General features: G+C 36.1%; 1 long non-coding RNA gene across 1 annotated transcript in view; it reads right to left on the bottom strand.

Moving 5' to 3' along the window:
• LOC135222687 (uncharacterized) overlaps positions 1–7,500 on the bottom strand; it is a 370,412-nt gene that overhangs the window by 15,678 nt on the left and 347,234 nt on the right. The window lies entirely within an intron of this gene.

Here is a 7,500-nt window from a genome sequence, read left to right as displayed (position 1 = left end):
ATTGTCTGCAAGATTACTATGAAGAGTTTCCTCAATGATTAGGTGAAAAAGAACTGAGAGAGAGAGAGAGAGAGAGAGAGAGAGAGAGAGGAGAGAGTAGGAAAGGAGTTGAAGGGAGGATTTTGGCGACCAACAGGACTCCCGGCGCCAGACTTTCTGCTGTGGTGCCTAAATATTGATTGGCCACCTCTCTCTCTCTCTCTCTCTCTCTCTCTCTCTCTCCATGATCCTCTTTTTTCATCATTGGAGGAAGCATCATTATCAGGAACAACATCTCTCTCTCTCTCTCTCTCGAATCTGCTCACTCTTAGTCACCCATTTTCCTGGGCATTGAAAAAGGCTTCTTTGCCTCAAACAAGATGATCTAACGTGCATACTACAAGACAGATATACTAATCTAAAGAATGGCTTACTTGACGTATGGTCATTTCAAGCCATTCCTGATACCTGCTTGTTCCCCTGACTGAGAGATATTTTATTCCCTTGACTGGGAGATATTCGCTTTTGAATCCCATACATTTGGAGGCCTAAGAATGAATTTCGTCTCTGAGAACCTGGATGAAGATGGCAATAGCATCTTTCCATGGGTCTTTGAGAGGATAATCTCGTCGATGCAACCTTTGTTTGAAGTGGACTTTCATTCTTTAATCATTAAAGGAAATTTCAGTGGATGTTCAGTATTTGTTAAGAAAATGCGTCGTTTTCAATCGTCATACATGATTGCCTTCTCCATATTTCAGATTTTTTTTTTTTTTGAAGCTTTGCTCCCGATGTTGTTGGTTTATTGTTCTTGAAAAGATGTTTGAGTCTTCTAAAAATTACCCTATCAATCAATCAATCTATCTATCTATCTATCTATCTATCTATCTATCTATCTATCTATCTATCTATCTATCTATTTTTAGGTTTATCTATATTTTTGACAACCCATGAAAATACATTTTCCCAGTTCTGTCAGTATCTTAACCAAAGACTGGTTATCAAAAAGAGATTGTTAGTGTCTTGGTAAATTCAGATACTCCATGACCTAAATATCTGTGTCAGGATTAAAGCTTCATGTTACTCGTCGATGATCGCTGGATACGCAGTAAGGAAACAAGGTCTCGACCTTGCACGGGAAGGTCAGTAACAACGCACCCGTCACGAAATCCCATGAGCACACATATTAAGTGAAAAGTTTCATGTTCGAAAGCAGAGCAAATCTCAGTATAACTGCTTTCGTGTCCACTGGGATAAATAAATTGTTCTAATCCTTGTTTCTTTCTCATATACACCAAAGTCCTCACGGATTACATGAAAACGAGAGTGACTATATAAAAATTCCCTGTTAACCATTTATGAATACTTTTTCATCTTAACGTTGATGGATCATGCAACGGAAGCTCAGCAGGTATTAGACTCGGTAAAATACAAAATACACAAACGACTTTTGGGTGAATTCGATAAAGGAATTATGAGTAAGGGCACTATAAATAACTTATTTTTAATATTGCACAAATATTCGACGGTTCTTCATTTCTGGGAATTGCTCGACGTAGGCGAAATGTCAGGTCTGTCGCTCAATATATCGGTGACAAAAAAAAAATCTTCCTCTCGTTTATTTTTCACACCTGTTGCATCATAGAACGTATATCCACTTCTGCACTGCAGGTTCTAACTTGAAAAAGGAAATATTTTGCCCTTGCTGTGAATTAACACCAGAGAATGTCAGGGTGGGGCGGTGGGATTTGAGGGGGGCGGGCTCCAGTACATTGCCTCCCGTGACCTTTGCTGGAAATTTTCCACTTGAAATTTTTCCAAACCCCCGCACACCCCCGCAACGATGGAGAGGAGTGGGTCACAGCGAGACCCTGAAAGCTAACAGCACGAGTGACTGATGGATTAGCGACTTAGGTACTTTACGATCATTTATGTGAAAGAAGGAAAGAGTAAGGATTGAAGAACAGGATGAAGAACTACACGAACACAGGGAGGGTATGGGGATGCATCTGACGTAAATTACGCAATGCAATTCCATTCTAAAACGCACGTTCCATAATTACACAGACACACACACACACACACACACACACACACACACACACACCACACACACATATATATATATATATATATTATATATATATATATATATGTATATGTTTACCTATATATATGATATATATATATATATATACTGTTTCTATGTATTAGTAAACATGTCTAAGGAAATCCCCACACAGAAATCAAGAAGAACGACCAGGCAGCAACTTCAAGTCGTACTCTCTCTCTCTCTCTCTCTCTCCTCTCTCTCTCTCTCTGTGAGAGAGAGAGAGAGAGTGTTGCGAGCTTGGGATGCATATCAGCAGAATAATGCATTTCATGGCTCACAGGCGAATGCATCGTAATTAGAGAGACGGGCCCTTTGATCTTCGCTCCATTTCGCCTGCAATTGGGGCGAGGGAGGACCTTCTTCCTATAGCTGCAATTATTACCTCGGTTTCGGTCTGACCCGTTGGTTACTTATTCACGCTTGGTGACAGACATGCTGGACGCCTAAGATGCAAACTGTGTAGAGACTGAGAGATAAACAAACAACAAAGAGACCTTACCTTACAGACCTTACAGTTCGTTCGGGTTGCCCCAGGTCCCATCAGTGTGAGGCGCCTCTAATGTCTACCAGAGAGTTGCTAGACATCTTCCGGTATATTTTGCATCTTCCAATCTTGGATGGTCTGGGATGCAGTTTAGATATTTGTCGAGCTTATTCTTAAAAAACATATCTACGCTCACTCCTGATATATTCCTCAAGATGAGCTGGCAACGCATTGAATAGACGCTGCATTATTCGATGCTGGTGGCGTAGTGGATTAATGTTCTGTGTGCTTTCCTTATTTTTCGTCCTGGTATAGTGTTTGGGCACTATTAATCTACCTTGCTTGCTCTTTCTGATATTTTAGTTCCATGATATTTTTCTGTTATTCCTTCTATCTGTTTCCATGCCTGAATTATCATGTAGCGTTCTCTTTCCTCCTTTCTAGACTATATAATTTTAAGGATTGTAGTCTTTCCCAGTGTCTAGGTCCTTAACTTCTTCTATTCTAGCTGTAAAGGACCTTTGTTACACTCTCTATTTTGTTGCAATATCCTTTGATAGTGTGGGTACCATATCATATTGCAATATTCAAGTGGACTACGAACATATGTTTTATAAAGCATAATCATGTGTTCAGTTCGTTTTCTTGTTTGAAGTGCCGTAACAACATTCCATTTTTTTTGCTTTAAACATTTTGCCAACAGAATGGCTATTTGATCATTGCATAAACATGTTCCTATTCATCATCACACCAAGGTCCTTTACTGCTTCCTTCCTTATTTGTGATTGTCTCATTATTAGGTCCCCTCCCTATGCTTATAGCTTTCCTTCTGTCTCCATAATTTATTGATTCAAATTTATCAGAGTTAAAATACCATCCTATTTACCTCTGCCAATCATATACTTTGTTAAGGTCTCTTGTAGAAGCGTTCCTATCTTCATCACAAGTAATTTTTCTCTACTTATTCTTGTGTCATCAGCGAAACTACTCACTACCGAATCCTTAACATTACTGTCATGTCTTCAATCATTAATAACAAACAATATTGCAGCTAGCACCGTACCTTGTGGCACACCGGATATTACCTTGGTTTCATCCGATTTCTCATCGTTTGCAATAACTATCTGTTTTCTGTTGTGTAAAAATTCTTTTAACCATCTTCCTACTTTATCTACGATATTGTGTTTTCTAATTTTCTTTGCTAATATATTATGTTCTACTTTGTCAAAAGCTTTTGCAAAGTCTAGATAAACCACATCTGTTTCATTTCCGCTTTTCATATTTTTGAATATGTTCTCACGGTGGACTAACAGTTGGGTTTGTGTACTTTTTCCGGGCGAAACCGTGTTGTCCTATATTAAACAAATTATTTTTTATTAAATGTTTCATAATATTTTTCTTCATTACCCTTTCATACACTTTCATAATATGTGATGTTAGACTCACAGGCCTATAATTACTTGCCTCTAGTCTTGATCCACTTTTGAAAGTAGGGTGATATATGCTAATTTGTGCTCATCATAAATCTTGCCTGTATCTACACTTTGTCTTAATAATATTGCAAGTGGCTTTGCGATAGAATGAACTACTTTCTTTAACAAAATAGCAGGGACTCCATCCGGCCCTGCAGCAGCTCCATTTTAATTTCATTAATTGCCTGCACAATATCAGCTTCATTAATTTCTATGTCAGCTAAATACTTCACTGTTTTCGTCCCTTACTTCTATATCATTATCTTCATTATCTATTCTAGGGGTGAATTCTCTCTTATATCGTTCTGCCAGTATGTTGCAAATTTCCTTTTTTTCATTCGTTAATCTCCCTTCAATTCTCAGAGGGCCTATTTCTATTCTTCTTTTATTCATCTTCTTCGCATATGAGTATAATAGTTTGGGGTTTGCTTGATATTTAATAGGGTTTTTTCTTCCAAGTCCCGTTTTTCATTTCTTTGATTGTATAATCTTTTGTTCTGCATTTTCTATCTTACTTTTTAGTTCTATAACTTTTCCATGCATTTTTTTCTTTTGCAAGACCTTTTTTCCCACACTTTCTGATTTTCTGGAACAGATCCTTCTGTCTCTTGGTATGCATGAATGATGTTTACTTTCTTCTGGTCGTATATATTATCCACTATTTTTCTCCAATATTTTATATATATCTCCGTATTTACCCCTATGTCATCACTTACGAAAATGTTATCCCAATCTTTGTTTAAATTCTTCATTAATTTCCGACCATTTTATATTTTTACTGTAGAAGTTGTATTTTCCATATCCTTCCCACTTTTTCATTCTTGCTTATCTCTATTTTCACTTGCTTTGGAATGAACTGTTAATTCTATGACATTATGATCTGAAATACTCGCATTATAAATACTATATTTCTTTAACATAATTCATCTCGTTCACAAATACTAGGTCTAAAGTATTTTTCCTTTCTTGTTGGCGGAGGTGATTTATTTGTTGAATGTTGTATTCTAGTAGCATATCTAATAGCTTTCAAATTGCCTCTTATCTTCTGCACTACTATTACTCTCTTTTTTATATGTATAAGTAAACCACAGTCTCCTATTCGTTCTTTCCATTCTACGAAAGGAAAGTGAAGTCACCAGATAGGAGAATAGTCCAGTCCTTGTGATTTCTACATATATCATCCAATTTTTCAATTATTAAGTCAAACTCTTTAGTATTAGGAGGTCTATATATTACTATGTTCATTAATTTTTCAGATTCAAATTCTACCGCTATTAGTTCACATTCTGAGTTACTATATTTCTCATATATTTTTCCTTGTTTTTGTCTTTCCCATATATTGCGGTTCCCCCTTGATTCCTATTTTTTTCTATCTGATCTATAAGTTTGGAACCCTTTTATTTGATCATCATTCCCAGTCTCTTGGAATACCAGTTTACTTATATTCATTATATCTATTTTCTTTTCATTTTGGGTTAGTTCTTCTAAGTACTCTATTTTTCTTTTTGAGTTACTCGTAACTAAACCCTGCGCATTCATCACTACTGATGGTTTGCGTGTTTTCTCCTTCATTTATAATTGGTAGTAATAAGGATTTTTCCCATGTCTCTTTCCTGTTCTGGTATGTTGTTCTTTTTTTCATTTCCAGAAATTCTGACATTAAAAAATCCAACTTTTCCATAATATTTGATCTTCCTTCATCATAATTATTCATTTTGTGTCTGAATCTGCTTTTTTTTCTCCGTTTCTGCAATATCCTCTTGCATAATAAATACAGTTATTATCTCTTGAGTAGAATTTCGGAGCTGATGCTTTTGAAATTTTTTGCTGACACCTCTGCATATCTCATTGGTGGTTTGCTTTTCTCTTTACCTGATATTCTTGATTTCTCTCTTTATTTGTTTCTTTCTTATTTTGGATTTTATTACTTGGTTGGTTATTTATTTGATTATGATTCATGGCTACAGGGTGCATATATTTGCATTTTTTGTCGAACTTACATCCTTTCCTTCTTTTAGGTTTTACATATTTTTGGATGCAGATCTCTGCAATCATCCCCATTTTAGCCATCTAAGTATGCACATTTACATATATTTCATAGTTTTTGACATACCTTAGGATGTTTGTAGTAACATCTTTCTCCAAATCTGCAATTCCCTCTTTTCAAAAGGTTGCAGATTTTGTCTTTCTTGTCTATTTTTTCCTCTTTCCCGTCATTGTGTAGATCTGGGTAGAGCCTCTTCGGGATTTGCTTTTCTGTTGTCATTATCGTAATTTATTCTTCGTAGGTATGCTGCTTTATTGCCTCATATGTAGTATCAATGAGTATCTCTGCATCCATACTTTTATCTTGTTCTTTGTTTTCCTTATTTTTTTCTGTCATTTCATTTTTGTTACTTCTCTTCCGTTTTTCTCTTCTTCTTTTTCTTCTTCTTCTTCCTCTTCTTCTTCATCCTCAACTATTTGTACATTCAATCTTATTTAATAACATTGTCATCCATGATAGACATGTTGAACAAAAAATTCTTGTATCTTTTCTCAAATCTTGCATTACCTCAGCACACTGTGGATGGGTCGAATGTTGCATGCAGCACATTTTCTGATTGGTTTTTGTGGGATTGACTATGCTATACCAAACCTTACACAGTTTGCATGCTTTTGGCATTCTTTTTCCTAATGCATCAATTAGGATATTCACAAGATTCACCTATTCATTTTCTTTGTCGGAATATGTTGGTTATGTATATTTTCTTATGAGTCTCTTGACCACTTGGATTTTATTGGAACTTCTTCAATTATTTTCAAGATGTTTTCATTAGATTTGTTCCAGTTTGAAGGATTATATCCTTCTAATATATCTATGAATGCTTTTGTATCTTTTTGGTTAGGACTGTTGCTGATTTCATAGATGAGAAATGCCAGTTCCCTTCCTGCTACCTCATCGTATTGCGAATCCGCCAAGCAAGCTAAATTACGCCACCTCTTCCCGCAGTTGAACTTACTGCCATCTTGTTCTGATTTCAGTATTACACTTGTTAAACTAACTTAGAAGACGCTTTATCCTACTATTTCACACTAATCTTATCACCGATAGTTCACAAACACTTCTAGATATTTCTCAAATTCTAGTCGTATGTTAAACTTGTGATATCTGTTGATTAATCTGACTTCACGCGGGTACGTCTCACCAAGCAAGATGGCTACTACGAGAGAGAGAGAGAGAGAGAGAGAGAGAGAAAGAGAGAGACGAGGGAAGCTGGGATTCAGGAATGGATATTAAGCGTATTCTGCACCATTTTCGTGGTGAATATTGTAAATTAATTATGGGACAAACACAAAAAGCCATTGACTCATCAAGCAAGCCTTCTCTGAATAGTCTACCCCATGTGGGGAGATTGAAAGAAAAAAAAAAAATATGAAAGAGACAAATAAACTCGGATAGCTTAACAAAC

This window comes from Macrobrachium nipponense, chromosome 20 (genome assembly GCF_015104395.2).
Source record: "Macrobrachium nipponense isolate FS-2020 chromosome 20, ASM1510439v2, whole genome shotgun sequence".
Classification (NCBI taxonomy): Eukaryota; Metazoa; Arthropoda; class Malacostraca; order Decapoda; family Palaemonidae; genus Macrobrachium; species Macrobrachium nipponense.
This window is presented reverse-complemented; position numbering and strand designations above follow the sequence as displayed.